Below are 13,633 nucleotides of genomic sequence, written 5' to 3' on the forward strand. Positions count from 1 at the left end.
TGTGACATGCTCTGCCTGTGTGTGCCCTACTCTGCCTGTGTGCCTTACTCTGCCTGTGTGTGCCCTATGCTCCATGTGTGTGCCCTGCTCTGCCTGTGTGTGCCCTGCTCTGCCTGTGTGTGCCCTATGCTCCCTGTGTGTGCCCTGCTCTGCCTGTGCGTGACCTACTCTGCCTGTGCGTGCCCTATGCTCCGTGTGTGCCCTGCTCTGCCTGTGTGTGCCCTACTCTGCCTGTGTGTGCCCTGCTCTGCCTGTGTGTGACATACTCTGCCTGTGCATGCCCTGCTTTGCCTGTGTGTGCTCTACTCTGCCTGTGTGTGCCCTATGCTCCCTGTGTGTGCCCTACTCTGCCTGTGTGCCCTACTCTGCCTGTGTGCCCTACTCTGCCTGTGTGCCTTACTCTGCCTGTGTGTGCCCTATGCTCCATGTGTGTGCCATGCTCTGCCTGTGTGTGCCCTGCTCTGCCTGTGTGTGCCCTGCTCTGCCTGTGTGTGCCCTGCTCTGCCTGTGTGTGCCCTACTCTGCCTGTGTGCCTTACTCTGCCTGTGTGCCTTACTCTGCCTGTGTGTGCCCTATGCTCCATGTGTGTGCCATGCTCTGCCTGTGTGTGTGTGCCCTGCTCTGCCTGTGTGTGCCATACTCTGTGTGTGCCCTGCTCTGCCTGTGTGTGCCCTACTCTGCCTGTGTGCCCTGCCTGTGTGTGCCCTGCTCTGCCTGTGTGTGCCCTATGCTCCCTGTGTGTGTCCTACTCTGCCTGTGTGTGACATACTCTGCCTAGGTGTACCCTATGATCCCTGTGTGTGCCCTGCTCTGCCTGTGCGTGACATACTCTGCCTGTGCGTGACATACTCTGTCTGCATGTGCCCTGCTTTGCCTGTGTGTGCTCTACTCTGCCTTTGGAAAGCCTGGTATTTGTTCTTGGGGTTTATTAGCATTTGAAAATAAATTATTTTTAGGGGCCCCTAAGGTGTTTAATTATAGGCTGGGGGTGCTGTGTTATCCAAGGGGAAGAGGAGATATATGGATTTAAGGATATTAATGGATTATGGATTTAAGGATATTTTTAACACAGTGACTCTGGCATTTGTTGGCACTGAGACCCCAATATTTCATGACACTGGCCCCAGCAATATATTAACAGCAATGTAACACAGTGGTACATGCAATATATGTCACAGTGACCCAAGCAATATTTGACAATGTGGCGCCAGCAATACATATCAAAGTGCTCCCAGTAAAACATGACGAAATGGCTCCCACAATATACAGCGGGGAAAATTCTCAGTATATATATCTTTTTTTTTATTTTTATTTTTTAAAAGATTTTATTTTCAAGCTTGATACATCCACGAGAAAAAACAGTATTAAACAGTTCAAATTTACACCAGTCTAACGTATCTCTGCATATTCATCACTGCAACAATGCCTACTTAGACTGAAACAGGAAGAGATGGTACAAGCATTTTAAACCTTTTTAACAGAGCATAGGAGGTTTAAAGAGGGAAGGGTAACAGAAGGGAAGAAGGGGGGGGGGGTAGGCCGAAGGCAATGCAGCATAAGTGACGCAGTATCTATATCTTGTAGCACATTAACCATTGTCCTGTACAGAGGCTGTGTCAAGTTCATCTAACCATGGGCCCCAGAACTTTCCAAACCGGTCCGGGCAACCTCTACTTAGGTATGTTAATTTGTATAGGGGAAGAGCTGCATTCACTAGGGATTTCCAACATTTTAAGGAGGGAGCTCTGGGTAGCTTCCAGACTAGGGTAATCGCCTTCCTTGCGTAAAAGTACAGCAACCTCAATAGAATACGTTGGTATTTGTCAAATGTAATGTTTTCAACCAGACCTAAAAGGCATGCCTCTGGTGTCCGCACACTCGGTATATTAAGAGTTTGTGTGATGTAGTTAACCACCTTGTCCCAAAATTTGATCAACTGCGGGCATGTCCAAAAGGTGTGGAGATAAGTGCCCGGATCTATCCCACATTTAAAGCATATATCATCTGCTTTAAGGCCCATAGAGTGCAGCATTGTCGGAGTAAGGTAGGTTCTATGTATCATACGGTATTGTATTAGGATGTCATTGCTACCTATTACCGAAGGCAGATATGAATGTGTAATATCATCCCAGTCATCCAGATCTAAGTGTGGTATGTATTGCATCCATTTGGTATGGCATTGTGCATAGGGGTTGCCTCTTTGTTTATTAAGAGTGTTATAGATGCGAGATATTAGCTTCCCCTGATTTGGTGACCTTAGAGTTTCCTCAAGCAAGGAGAGGGACAACTTGGGGGCAGTCGGAAATTGGCTAAGTGCTGCATGTCTTATTTGAAAATATCTGTACCACATGTTTCTTGGAAGATTAAACTCAGTTGCCAGGTCCTCATATGATTTAAACCCCTGGTTGTCATAAAGCTGGCCAATGTATTTGATATTATATCTTGCCCACAGTACTGGGTCTGGTATTGTCAGAAAGTGTTTTAGTTTAGGATTGCACCATATAGGAGTGTAGGGGGAGATATCAATGTGGCGTGTTTTGTCATACCTAAGGGCTGTTTCCCAAATTGGAGGTAGCATCTTTAGAGTTGAGGGGGGACAACCCCTATGGGTGGTTCCCCGGAGTGTAATATTGGTGAGTGCCTCAACCGACCCGGCTGCTTCTGCCAAGATAGGGAAGGCAGCGTTCTCAGCTGATGGGTTAAGGCTCCATGCTACATAGACTAGTTGAGCCGCCAGATAGTACAAAAGAAAATGCCGATATCCGCTCCTCCACCCCACCAAAGCGCATACCAGTGATGTGAGGGCTTGCATGTATCAAGGTTGCCAGAGGTTCGATAGCCAACGCAAACAAATGTGGCGAGAGCGGGCACCCCTGCCTAGTACCTCTACCTAAGCTAAAAGGGCTGGAGACTACCTTATTGGTTCGAATTCTAGCTGATGGATTAGCATATAACTGTTTAACCCATCTTATAAATTAAGGACCAAAGCCCATGGCTGTCAACACGCCCCACAAAAAATTCCACTCAACAGAATCAAATGCTTTCCTTATATCGAGGGAAACTATTACCCCTGGGTAGCCACCAAGTCGGCCAAGTCAATATTGGTGAACAGCCTACGTATATTGACATCAGTTGCCCGACCCGGCATAAAACCAGACTGATCAGAATGTACTACAGAAGAGATTATTTTAGTGAGACGGTTGGCTAGCACTTTTGCCAAAATCTTAACATCATTACAGAGGAGCGAAATAGGCCTATAGGCTGCACAGTCCAGCGGGTCTCCACCTTTTTTGGGTATCAGTACTATAAGTGCTTCCCTAAGAGTCGGGGGCAGCACACCAACCTCCAGTGCAGATTCATATAAGCAAAGTAGTCTAGGGGCTATACTATCTATATTGAGCTTGTACCAATCTATCGGGATGCCGTCCAGCCCTGGCGTCTTACCCGGAGGAAAGGATGAGATAGCATCCATAATTTCGGTAACTGATAATGGCTTCTCCAGTGAAAGGCTTTCATGTGGTGTCAGGGTTTCCAAGGGAATGTTACTCAGATAGTCACTTAGGGTTCGGTGCGTCATATTGGCTGTGGATTGGTAGAGGTTATGGTAGTAGTGTACAAAGGCGTCGTTAATGCCTCTAGGGGTATCCCGCAAATCACCCAATGTAGACTGTATCTGCGTGATGGGGGTGGGAGCAGTGGATTCCCTAAGCAGATAGGCCAGCAGCTTGCCCCCTTTATTACCCTTTTCAAAAAGGAGGTGATTAGTGTATAATAACTTTTTTTCCGTTTTGTCCACTAAGTGAAGGTAATACTGTCTGTGGGCCTGTGCCACCTGTAAATAGTGATCTGGAGAAGGATCTCTAGCAAATTCCCTTTCTGCCAACTGCATGTCTGCCTCAAGCTCCTCTGATTTATGATTAAGACGCTTTCTGTGACTAGATACAGCCAATATGCAGGAGCCTCTCAGATATGCCTTAGAGGCTTCCCACACAGTTAGTGTAGAGGCTAAGCCTTCGTTTAGAGACCAATATTCCCCCATTTCTTTGATCAGGTGGTCATTTACCTCTGGGACCTGCAACCACTTGGGGTGGAGTCTCCACTGCACTCGGTTCAATTCCCCCTGAGATCGTAAGGTAAGGGATAGGGGGGCGTGATCTGATATGCCGCCTGGAAGATAAGCGGTGTTGGCTACCTCTGCCAATAGGGGCCTAGAAATGAGATCTTTTCTAGATGCTGCAGAGTGGGAGGCCGAGTAGCATGAGTACACTTTCTGAGTTGGGAATTTGTGTCTCCATGGGTCTATGAAGTTATACGTATCACACCAATTATTTAGTGGGCTAATGGTTATATCTGCTGAGTTATGTCTATCCAAAGTATGAGAGAGGACCAGGTTGAAGTCGCCCATTAGTATCAGTGGCGCTGGGTCCCAGCTGCTGATCTTAGCCAGTATTAAAGAGAGAACCTCTATATTAGCTGGTGGAGGGAGGTAGACATTGGCAATAATGTAAGGTTTGGTACCCCATAAGCACCTCATGAGAATATATCTGCCCTGAGGGTCAGTACATATGTGCTGAATCAGAATATTAGCGGATTTACCAATGAGGATGGCCACCCTGCGGGAGTATGTAGAATAGGAGGCATGAAGCACCCTGGCCACCCATGCTTTTTTCAATGCCAGGACCCTACTGCCCACAAGGTGCATCTCTTGTAGTAAGACCGGATCTGGAGAGTGTTTTAATTTTAAGATACTGAAAGACAAGTCCCCTTTTAATTTTAGAATTTAGACCCCTGGTATTCCAGGAAATAATCTTAAGGTGAGCCATTAGCGCTGTTGAGTATCAAGCTATTCCCGCAGGGTAGCACATACCTCCTACAGAGACACACATCTCCGCGAACATGAGCTCCCTTCATCTGGGGCTTCCCACAGTTCAAAGTGTTCCTGAATGTGCTACATACGGATCCCTGCGGCCTAGGGGAGAGGGAAGTAGGGAAAGGGGGAGCAAGGTATAGTGAGAAGAAGAGAGGAAACAATAGCATTAACAACTCAACATAGTTAAGCTTTCCCAAACCCACCCTGCCCGACCACCCAACTTGGCGGGCTTTTTCCCAAAACTGTGGCTGAGCATGGAGTGTGCTCCACCTGAAGTTACACATGAAAACAGTAATAATAAACTTAAAGAGTGTCACTGGCATTACCATCAGGAAAGAAAATATACTGTATGTAAAGTTCACAGGAACTATAATTTACAGCTCGATCCTCACACCTGGAGATATTTCAGCCACATCTTACTTTGCCTTTGCTGGAAACCAACAGAGATATGTCAGCGCTGAAGAGAGGACATCATAGAACCCAATGTGGGTGTGGGATCACAAGGGGAAACAGGTTGTACAAAAATTATGAAGTTCCCATTGAATGAAGTCTGACCCATACGCAAAATGTGAGGTAAAGGCCAGGAGTGAAGTCATTTTATCTTTAGCGGCTAGGGCTCACCCGAGGGGACTGGTGAGAACGTCGGTCCAGCCATGCTCCTGCTTCCTCAGAGGAGGTGAAGAAGTGAACCGTCAGTTACTCTCAATTTTGCTGGATACAACATCGAATATTTCAGCTGTACCTCCCTCAGCCGGCGCTTGACTCCCACAAAGGTGTTGCGTTTCTTTTGCAGACTTGAGGAGTAGTCCGGGTATATGGCTGCCCTCATGAGTGAGGTCTCGCTTGTCTCTTGCCATGGCCAATATGGCATCTCGTTCTCTATAGTTCAAAAGGCGTAACAGAAAAGGCCTGGGGGGTGCCCCAGGAATTGGGGGTCTACCCGAGACCCGATGTGCTCGCTTCACCACAAAAAAGGCCGACAATGTAGTGGAGCCCAAAGTTTTTTTAATCCAGCTCTCAATAAAGGCTACAGGGTTGTTGTCAATATCTATATATATCTCTATATCTCTATCTATATATATCTCTATATCTCTATCTATATATATCTCTATATATATCTCTATCTCTATCTATCTCTATATCTCTATCTCTATCTATCTCTATATCTCTATCTCTATCTATCTCTATATCTCTATCTCTATCTATCTCTATATCTCTATATATCTCTATATCTCTATATATCTATATATCTCTATATCTCTATCTCTATATATCTCTATATCTCTATCTCTATATATCTCTATATCTCTATATCTCTATCTCTATATATCTCTATATCTCTATCTCTATATATCTCTATATCTCTATATATCTCTATATATCTCTCTCTCTCTCTATCTATTATATATCTATCTATCTATCTATATCTATATCTATATCTATATATCTCTATATCTCTCTATATCTATATCTATCTATCTATCTATCTATCTATCTATCTATCTATCTATAGCTATCTATATATATATCTATCTATCTATATATATATATAGCTATCTATATATATATCTATCTATCTATCGCTATCTATCTATATATATCTATCTATATATATATCTATATCTCTTAGTTAATATATTTCTTTTTTTTTATTTCAATATTTTTATTCAATTTCACAGAATAAACAAAATATGCATTGGCCGTTGTCAGCACAGCATGAAAGCATGCTTTAAGTACAATTTGCACAAGATAAATATCAAAATCTGTCATATTTGTACCTATACCTCTTGTTTTATCACAGTCACAAATAAGACCCTGTTTGCATTTATTCAGTACATCCTGGTCAAATATTATGTATAACCCATTTCCATTTACTCCATCAATTTAAACATTTTAACTGAAAAACTGCAAAGACATACCTAACTACCATCCAATCTGCTATAACTCATTTGGGAAATAAAACAGTACATAAAATATTTAAATACTGAGCAGTGCTAAATGGCAATCAGTCCCATATCTATATTCCAGCCATGGTGTCCAAATTTTCAAAAATCTACTATGCGTGTGTTAAAATATTGGTAATTTTTTCCTGAGATATTATCCAATCTACTTTGTGTTTTGTGATATCAAGAGATTGTTGCTTTTGTTTTTTTTCAAGGTTTTTATTTTGCATTTTAAACAAAAAACAAACAATAAATAGCACATATATGCTTTACACTTATTCAGCTTCGTTTACAATTATATTATATGTATAGTGGTGGTTTGAAGAAATAATTAGCAGATAACCAAGTATTTCAGAGTACTTTCAAAAAATCAATCATCCGGAAGGGATGCATGAGGGTTGACATCTAACCAAGGGTCCCATATTTTCCAGGTGTTCCCCTAGCATTGTACGTCGGTTTGATTAGGGGTAATGTACAATTTATTAAGTCAATCCATTGCTGCAGTAAGGGAGGGTTGGGGCTCATCCATTTCATAATTACTAGTTTTTTTGCGTAGAAAAGGATCGACCTTAGAAGTGTTCTGGATTTCTGTAAGGGAACTACCTCATCTATAATGCCTAATATGCAAAACTCCGGAGACTTGATTCCTGGAAAGGAGAGGAATACATTGGTGTATTGTATGACTTTTGCCCAGTATGCTGCTACCCTAGGGCAGTCCCATATCAAGTGGAGGAAACCAGCTTCTTCCCTGCCGCACTTTACACAGGTGGCTCCGTCTAGTCTACCCATAGCTTTGAGCCTCATTGGGGTAATATAATATAATATAATTTGGTGAATCATTTTAAATTGAATCATTCTATCCCTGCAAGAGATAGTTGTTTAGTTTTCCATGCCTTTGCAAAGGTTCTTTTAGCTGCTGTCATAATTGCAATAAACAGTTGGAATTGAATCTGTGAGAGTTCGTCTGGTTTTTTACCTAACAACGCAGTAGTTGGAAGCTTTGGGATCACCACTTGGAACACCAAATTTAACAGTTTAAATTCTAATCCAACATCTTTGTGCACATGGGCATTCCCACCATACATGGAACATAGTACCAACTTGCCCACACCCTTGAAAGCAACTAGGATCTGCAGTTGGGGCGAATTTAACAAAAACAGGCTGGAACTAAATACCATCTAAACAAAACCTTATAATTGGTTTCCAATAGGGATACATTTTTAGAAGATTGCATAACATTGTTCCATATTGATGACCATTCATCCTTATCCAAGTGACACTTTATATCTTTTTGCCAGGACACCATATATGATAGCTTGGATTTGTTCTACTTCATCAAGAAATGGTTATATAATATAGAGATTTCTTTGAGTCTGAGGACACTTTATACACCATTTCAAAAAAAGGTCTGAGTTTTGTTAGTTGTACAGGCCAAGTCCCAACGTGATTGTGCAAAATGTAATAACTGTCTCAAGCGTAAATGTTCTACAAAGGGAACAGATATTTCTCTATGAGATTCTGAAGGGTATATGGAGAGTACAGTTGTCCTAGACTATGTGCATCTATTAATGACCACCATTGAAAGGCTTTATTTTGCAGACCTGGGTTAAATAGGTCAGAGGCACTGCGGGAGAATGGGATGATTGCAACTTGTATTTCTTACATAACGAGTCCCAAATTTTTATAGTATGTTTTAAGCAACACTCCCAACTGCTGGTCTTTGTTTAGGCAGACACCAAATCAAAGCTGCTGGAGAGTATGGTATTGTGAATGCTGTTTCTAAAGATACAGAGGGGACTATCTATCTTGGAATGTAAAGCTAAAACTTGGGATATTTGAGCTGCCTTATAATAAAACAGCCAGTTTGGAAGACCCAAGCCCCCTCTACTTCTTGGGCAGGTTAATATCGTGTGACGTACTCTAGGATGCTTCTTAGCCCAAACAAATTGGAGTATTCTAGCGTTAAAGCGGGTTAGGTCTTCTATGGGGAGTGGAACCAGAAGTGTCCAAATAAATACAAAATCTTAGGTAAAATTGTCATCTTAACAGAGTGAATTCTCCCAATCCACGAAATATTATGGGCATTCCATTTATCCAACAAAGCATACAAGGTTTTGTACAGTGGGGGGTAGTTATATGTATACAAAATTTCATAGGTTTTTGTCAGCTTAACTCCTAGGATAGAACTAAAGTGAGGTTGCCATGTAAATTCAAAGTTAATTTGCAATAGTTTAACTTCTCATGCTTTAAATTTATATTTAATGCCTCAGTTTTATTGTGATTAACTTGGTACCCCGATATTGTGCCAAATATATCTAATAACCTAAACAGATTAAGGAGGGAGGTCAATGGATTAGTAATCACAAGTGTTAAATCATCCGCAAAGATACTGACTTTAAGATGAATTCCAGCTACCTCTATACCTTTTATGTCTAGATTGGACCTGTTTGCTGCCGCTAATAGCTCTATTGCTAAATTGAATAAAATGGGAGATAGAGGACACCCTTGACCAGTCCCACGATAAATCTGGATGAGAATCCCATTATATTGACTATTGCGGAAGGATTTTGATAAAGTGAATGCACCCAAGTTATAAATTTTTCCCCAAAACCCCATTTACCCAATGTATAATACAGGTAATCCCAATGCAGGGAATCAAAAGCTTTGCGAATATCTAGTTTAAGTTACATTGTTTTAACTCCTGACAATTTAGCCTGATGTGTCAGTAGAATTAAGTGTCTAATCGCATCCCCTTTTCCTTAAAGTAATATCCAAGTGATTTCTGTATTGTAGTAACCACTTCTGAAATACTCATTGAGTCTCCAATATCTGGTCTTGGGTCTCTCCAATATACAGTACAAGATAATGTTATCACCACCGGACAGTGGTCTAACCATCCTATATTTAACATTTTAGCCGAGCTAATAGAGGGAACCAGAGTAGAAGATAGAAAAATATGATCAATTCTGGTTGACACTTTACGCAGTGCTGAATAGTGTGAAAATTGCAAGACATCTGGATTTCGTTCTCTCCAAAAAAAATTTGAAAGCCACAGGCTCTTTGCTAAATTTAATACGTTCCTGATCTCTAGGAATCCGCATAATTCCCTTGCTAAACAAAGGGGCATGAACATCAGAGTGTTTCTCCCAAGAGCATTCTTCAGGGCCAAAACCCTTCCACTTGATGAGGAATTGGAGAGCACCCCTGGAGAGTCTGGAATCGAAGATCTTTTCAACTTCATACTCTAGTTGGCCGTGTATGGGAATGGCAGATGGCAGAACTTGATCACAAGAGAAGCCGTTGGAAACAACTGGTTTCACCAGGGATACATGATATACATTAGGAACTCGTATCTCCGGGGGAAGTTGAAGCCGAACAGCCACAGGGTTGATAATCTCAGAGATGGGAAAAGGAAAAGGACCAATGAACTTTGGACCTAACTTGGGAAAAGGAATCTTCAAACGGATGTTTTTAGAAGAGAGCCACACTTTATCTCAGTGGAGAAGATCTCCTTCTGCGATCTGCAAAAGTCTTATGCACCAGAGCACTTTTTTCAAGATTAGATTTTGTTGCAGCCCAAATGGCAGTCATATGAGCCATGTGATCTTCTGCAGCTGGGATTTCGGATAGTACAAAGAAAGGAGATCTTCCGGTGGAAATGTGACTAGCATTGTTATGAGCGAATTCCGCCCACGTGAGAAGGTCAGACCAATCATCTTGACAGAGGGAGACATGGTTCCTTAGAAACTTCTCTAGAGCTTGGTTCACCCGTTCAGCAGCGCCATTCGTTTGAGGGTGATAGGCAGAAGAGAATTGTAGAGAGTTACCTAAAGTTTTGCATAAGGAGCGCCAAAATCTGGATACAAACTGGGATCCTCTGTCAGAGACCATTTCTGCTGGAAAGCCATGTAGCCGTAAAATATACTGGATGAAGAGCTGGGACAGTTCCACCGCAGAGGGAAGTTTTTACAGGGGAATGAAATGTGCCATTTTGCTGAAGCATTCGATAACCACCCAAATCACAGTGTTCCCTCTCTCTACAATAAAGTCCATAGCTAAATGAGTCCATGGACGAGAAGGAATAGGTAAAGGTTGCAATAACCCAATAAGGCGAGTATGGCTTGCCTTGGAAGTGGCAGAAATAGTACAGGCAGCAACAAAGTCTTTGACGTCTTTGCGGATAGTCGGCCACCAGACTAATCGTTGTAACAACTCCAGTCTTCTCAGGACCAGGATGTCCAGCTTGCCTGGAACAATGCAATCTGTTGCAAGATGGGCAGGCGAAGATCTGAGGGCACAAACGCCATCCCAATGGGAGTATCAGGAGGAGCAGAAGACTGACCAGCCAAGATTTGCTCAGCAAATTGAGGCAACAAGGATGCAATGAACTTGGCAGAAGGAATAATTGGTTCTTGCCGCTCAGGAAAACGATCCAGCGGAGTCAAACTTCGGGATAGAGCATCGGCTTTCTGATTTTTGGAACCAGGACGAAAAGTCAGTACAAAAGAGCCCATCTTGCCTGAAGAGGATTCAATCTCTTGAGAGACTGTATGAACTCTAAGTTCTTATGATCAGTATAGATCGAGACTGGAATCGAAGAACCTTCAAGGAGGTGACGCCACTCCTCGAGAGCAAGCTTGACTGCCAAGAGTTCACGATTCCCCACATTCTGCTCTGCAGGAGAGAACTTTTTGGAGAAATAAGCACAAGGGTGTAGTTTCCTGTCAGCAGAATGTCTTTGGGACAGGATAGCGCCAGCTCCAACCTCAGAGGTATCCACCTCAATGAAAAAGGGTAATTCTGGATCAGGATGATGAAGGACCGAGGCAGAAGTGAAGGCATCCCATCAGGGACTGAAATGCTTCTACAGCTGACGGGGGCCATGAGTTGGTTTTACCCACTTTTCGGATAATGGCAAGAATGGGTGCAATGCGAGAGGAGAACCCCTTAATAAACTGTCGATAATAATTGGCAAAAACAATAAATCTCTGAATCGCCTTGATACTCAGTGGAAGGGACATTCCTGAATTGCGGACACTTTGGCGGGATCCATCTCGAAACCTTCTGGGGAGATGATGTAGCCTAGGAAAGGGATCTTGGACATCTCAAAGACACATTTCTCCAGCTTGGCAAAGAGAGAGTTCTTCCTCAAACGAGAGAGCACTTCCTTTACCTGGGAGCGATGGCTTTCTGAGTCCTTAGAGAAGATCAGGATGTCATCTAGGTACACAACCACGAATTTCCCTAAGAGATCATGGAAGATGTCGTTCACAAATTCCTGATAAGACGGCGGGGGGCATTACAGAGGCCAAAGGGCATTACGAGATATTCATAGTGCCCATCTCGAGTGTTGAAGGCCGTATTCCATTCGTCACCCTCACAATGAGGTTGTATGCCCGCGTAGATCCAACTTCGTGAAGATCTTAGCCCCTTTCAGTTGGTCAAAAAGTTCTGCGATCAAAGGCAAGGGATATCGATTTTTAACAGTAATTTTATTAAGTCCTTGGTAATCCATACAGGGACATAGACCACCATCCTTCTTCTCCACAAAGAAGAAACCAGCCCCTGCGGGAGAGGTAGAGGGAAGAATAAACCCCCGCTGGAGATTTTCTTGGATATAGTCTTTCACGGCAGTAGTCTCTGCTGGAGAGAGAGTATAAGTGCGACCCCTAGGGGGCATGGTTCCTGGAAGGAGGTCGACTGGGCAGTCATAATTTCGACGAAGCATTAGTGACCCGTCCTGGGGCATCAAACTCAGTGCCTATAGCCTGCAGAAATGCTGTTATATCAAAAGTCAATGGAGAATTCTTCTCCCAGAGAGATGTTGCCCTCCAAACGAGACATCACATATCCCACCTTGGCACGTTCACTGGGGTAGTGCGAGGGTTGAGACTTGAATTGGATCTGGCACTGCGTAGCAAAACCTCTGCAGGCGTGTGGATCCCCATTATAACGAGGTGGTGGCGGGATGCGTGGCTCCCCAGCCGGAGAAACAGCAGCCGGAGGAACATCGGTCGGTGGAGGATTGCCGGCAACTGGAAACACAGGAGGCATAAGAGAGAGGAGAGTATCGAGAACTTGCCCAATGCGGAACTGTTGAGCTTCATAATCTTCCATGTGGGACGCCAATCCCCGAAGTGCTCGTCCGACATCAGGCGTAGCTTCCTCAGTGGGGTCCATGGCCCAAGTATAATGTCAGGGGGCCTAGCGGCTCCCATAGGGAGGGCTAATATATATGTATCCCCTAGGGGATATATAAGGAGATCAGCGCCTGTGGCAACAGAAATTAGAAACAAGCATAGCGTAATACGTTCAATTAAAGGGAGTATCACCCTGTGCGTATACAAAAAAGATTTCTCAGAGGTGTGCTCCCCTTTTTTTTTGGGCAGCTATTGGTTCGAATAAGAGAAAGAAAAATGGATCCAAGTGAATATAAAAACAAGAGGTAACCTTCCTTATATAAAAAAGTGCAATCCGATAGTGAAGCGCCTCCACACTATGTATAAAATGCCTACTTACAAACCACTACTGTGGCGTTGTGCATATCAAAAGAATTCTTTCCGATCCCTCCTCCAATTCACCGCTCGTGCCAGACTCCGGATTAGAAAAAGGAACCGAGGATAGTGTTATACCGCTTTTATTAAAACATAATTAAATACTAGTAAAAAATACACTCACATTTACCCTCTTGGGTAATATGCATTCAGTCCCACAAAGTTTGAGTGTGCTCCCTTGGGGCGGTCCTGCCAATTCTTTTGGACTCCCCTGTGGTGCCTCTCCTGGGTCCAAGGCGTACCCCAAACGTACCTAACGCGTTTCG

The sequence above is a fragment of the Xenopus laevis genome, chromosome 1S, assembly GCF_017654675.1.
Source record: "Xenopus laevis strain J_2021 chromosome 1S, Xenopus_laevis_v10.1, whole genome shotgun sequence".
Lineage (NCBI taxonomy): Eukaryota > Metazoa > Chordata > Amphibia > Anura > Pipidae > Xenopus > Xenopus laevis.